We start from the raw sequence: 4,162 nt of genomic DNA on the forward strand, positions 1-4,162 counted from the left end.
CTGCACCAGTCTGCATTCCCACCAGCAGTGCATGAGTGTTCCTTTTTCTCCACATACTCACCAGCACTTGTCGTTTGTTGATTTGTTGATGATAGCCATTCTGACAGGTGTGAGATGTACCTCATTGTTGTTTTGATTTGCATCTCTCAGATGATTAGTGACTTTGAGCATGTTTTCATATGTCTCTTGGCCTTCTGTATGTTTACTTTTGAGAAGTGTCTATTTAGGTCCTTTGCTCATTTTCTATTAGATTGTTTATCTTCCTTTTGTTAAGTTGTGTGAGTTCCCTATAAATTTTGGAGATTTGACCCTTATCGGATGTCACATTGGCAAACATGTTCTCCAATGCAGTGGGCTTTCTTGTTATTTTGTTGATGGTTTCTTTTACAGTACAGAAGCTTTTTATTTTGATGTAGTCCCATTTGTTTATTTTTCCCCTAGTTTCCATTGTCCCAGGAGATGTGCTGGTAAAGATATTCTATGAGAGATGTCTGAGATTTTTCTACCTGTGGTTTCTTCTAGGATTTTTATGGTTTCCGAGGGCCAAAGCTCTAACCACTGAGGATACCAGCCAGGGCATGTTAGACCTTTTAACCACTTCTCATAGCCCCATCCTCGCTATGAGCTCACTAACAATGAACATTAAATAAAGAACCACCCATTCCTCGTCCTCTTCCGTCTCTTTCTAACCCCAGCTTCAGCCCATTCAATAACACATTAACTTAGTTTGTTCCTGCTTATCTCTTTTCACTTCTTGCCTCTCTGAGTCATATCTCCCCTCTGGTCTGTGGTACTGTCCTTGCTATCCATGACCTTTCTCTTCTGGGAAAGCCTTGGAATTCTGCCAATATCTATTTCCCTGATGCTGAGATAAAGACAGAGATAAAGACAGCTGAGAGGGCAAAGCTGACACTTACCAGATGTAAATGCCACCATAATAAAATAAGCCAAAGTGTGCATATGTCAGTTTGTAACTTCTGCTTACAAAGGTTGGATCTCTGCTATCTGGACCCTCCTCTGACCCTGTTGTTGGCACTGTAGGGTATGATATTATGATGGATTAGAGAGTTAATGAATCCCATTGAAATTAACATTAAACTCCACTGGATTCTTCCAGATCTACCCCAGTGAGCCTGGCTTAGTTTCTCTATTCTCCACTGCTGGAACTCTTAGACCCTCCAACAAACATACAGTGCTTATAATTCAAAACTCAAGGTATGCAGGCAAAGTTATTGGCCTAATCATTTGGAGAAAAGGACTGAGGGGTCTGGGCGGGAAGAGTTTGCTGTTTTAAAAACAGCACCATAGTAGTGAGGCAGGCCAGTAAGCCAAGAAAAATGAAACAGGGAAACTAAGACAGGTAGCTGAAGGAGCAGGTTGGGCAATTTACAGCCAGATACAGTCACTTCCCTAGAGATAACATCTTGCCTCAGTTGTATTTCAGCTCCAGGCCCAGAAAAGCAGCAAAGTCACACGGGGCACACTAGGACCAGCTGCAATGACTAACCAACCCCTCCCAGGCACTGACCAATCAGTAGAGACCAGGACCCTGAAGAAGCACACCTGGAAAACTGATGAATATACTGTTAAAACCCTCCCCTAAGATTACCATTTGCAAGAGAGCGAGAGCATCCTGGAGACAAAGAACCCAGGAAATGCTCTCCCTCTGGGGAGCATGCCTGCACCATTCTCTTTTCCCTCTTCTTCCCACAAAGACACAAATCTTCTAAACTCTGACTCCATGAGACCTGCAACCAGGGGAGCAATGGGCAGTGACAGTTCGTCTCAGGTTAACTCCCTGGCCCCGGCCCCAAGGCCCCCTTTTCACTGACTTTCCAATGAGCTAAAGCAGCCCAGCCTAGGCTCTCTCCTCTTGCTTCCTCTATGCTAAGACCTTTCTTGTTTCCCTGTCCCCAGCTTTAATAAACATGCCTTCATAGTCACCTGCACTTGTGTTGTGAAATCTTCCCTGCACCTCTGTCCTGCCTAAGCCCAGGTGTCCCCTAATACTACTTACTTGGTGTTACTAACATATAGGTTATCTCAACAAACATATACACACTTTGTTAATGTTATGTTAGCATATTTAGCAATTAAGATGAGATACCTCTATTGATTACCTTATAAATCAAATACTCAAAATGTTTTCTCTTTATTGAGAGACTCTGTGATGCATGGTTTTTATGGGAAAGAAGATGGGAGCATCGGAGAAAAGTCAGATATAAAGAAATGGGAGAGATTTTTCTAGATTCAGATACTGGAGCTGGTGTTTATCCTTGAATCATTTTTGCCTCAGAGATTTTACAGCTCAACAGAGTTCCTCAGAATAGGAGTGACCGAAGCTGGCAGAGGAAAGGCACCAATAAAAGTGGGGTACAGATGACTCTATATGGCTCCCTGCCATTGGCCTGTCTTCATTTACAGTTAGAAACACAAAGAAAGAAATAGAAAGGAAGGAAGGAAGGAAGGAAGGAAGGCAGGAAGGAAGGAAGGAAGGAGGGAAGGAGGGAGGCAGAGAGAGAGGAAAGAGAGAGAGAGAGAAAGAGAGAGAGAGAGAAAGAAAGTGAAAAGATCCCAACCCCCTATGCTATATTCTGGTCTGCATAAACAGTTCTTGTAGGAAGACAGAAACACTTGGTTGTCATGCTATTGCCTTCAGAGGAAGTCCAGCCCCTGGACTAGGTTTGCAGTGCAGAGAGGGGGACTGTTGTGCTTTGCTAGCAGCCACCTCCTAGATCCGCCAACAGGGGGCGCTGGAAGGAGATGGTGAGGCTGAAGGCGGGACTTCCTGTTTGCTTCCTATCTACTTCCTGCCTCTGAGCATCACCATGCCTACGCTTTGGAGTGATGGTTTGTAAACTCAGCCGACAGAGACACCTGCCACCTCATAAGAGGTCTGGATCTCAGCCTTAGGGGGCCTTCCGCTGAGCTCAGTGGCAGCATAGCAGTACAGTTCCCATCACAGCTCTGAGTTTCAGCGAGTTGGCACCCTTTTTTCTCAAATTCTAAGTTTAATAATTCCCATTTTTTACCTTCATTCGTTCAGCCTCAGGCTGGTTGCTACTTCCAGCAATTGCTACTTCCCTAATAATTTAGTGCCCTCTACCCCTCCCACCACACACACCTTTGCAGTTATTTATTTAACTTTATACCCAGTTCAGTTCTTTATATTAAATTTGCTATTTCAAACATTTTGGCCAGGATGCTACATTTTTGGGGGGCTGGTTTGGGGGCGAGGAGATGGGGCAAACAGTGACAATGTCAGTGGCTTTGAAAAAGGCATTTTCCACTCTGCATTGCTGAGATCAGCTCATGGGCTCTCACTGAAGTCCAACTGCCCAGAGTGTTTTCCATTTTTCAGACTATAATGAACCCTAGACTCACAGGTATTAATGAGGGAGCTCTATAGTCTGGAACCCTGTGGCTATTTCTCGTGTACAGGTTAACAACAGTCATGAAAAGACAGGCAAATGAATTTTTTCAAGTAATTGCCATCTGAAGAATACTTTCTGGTTTTCACTGACATTTTTTTAAAAAGTGAAAGCAAAAAACAAAAGAAATAATCCTTGTCTTTGTATTGCTTTACTCTTTTAATGTTCAGGGAACATAAGAGGAGTGGCACTTGGACTCTAGGCTAGAAGGCAGAGGAAATACCTGTGTGCTTCTATGATTCTTTGTAGGGTGGGGGTGGCGGTGGGGGTGGGGAAGCTTTCAAGTTCTTATATGAGCAGTGACAGGTTTTTATGAATTGTTTTCTGGCAGGAGAGCCTGGATATAAACTGGGCTGTCCTGGTTGAAATAGTTGCCTTCTCAGATAGTGACAGCATTTTTTCCTGCCTTACTCACCTTCCTGAATGACTGGAGACTATGCTCCTGAATTACATACATATCTGTGCTTGCTCTCTTATCTGAGAGCAGGAAACTGAAAGGTGAGTGATGAAGCCACTTGCTGCTCTCTAACTGCAGAAATTAAGGAGCCGGAGACAGTTTCTTGGACGCCCTGTGAATATCAGAAAGTATATTTTGGAGGGGTTAAAAGAAGACCAAGGGATATGGTGTTCACATTTGCTTCCATGGAACTTAAACAGTCTTCCCTGAGAAACAGAAACAAACAGTGGCAAGAGATCTAACCTAAGTAAGAAAGAAGCTATTAAAGGTGAGA

The sequence above is a fragment of the Myotis davidii genome, unplaced genomic scaffold (genome assembly GCF_000327345.1).
Source record: "Myotis davidii unplaced genomic scaffold, ASM32734v1 scaffold1275, whole genome shotgun sequence".
NCBI lineage: Eukaryota > Metazoa > Chordata > Mammalia > Chiroptera > Vespertilionidae > Myotis > Myotis davidii.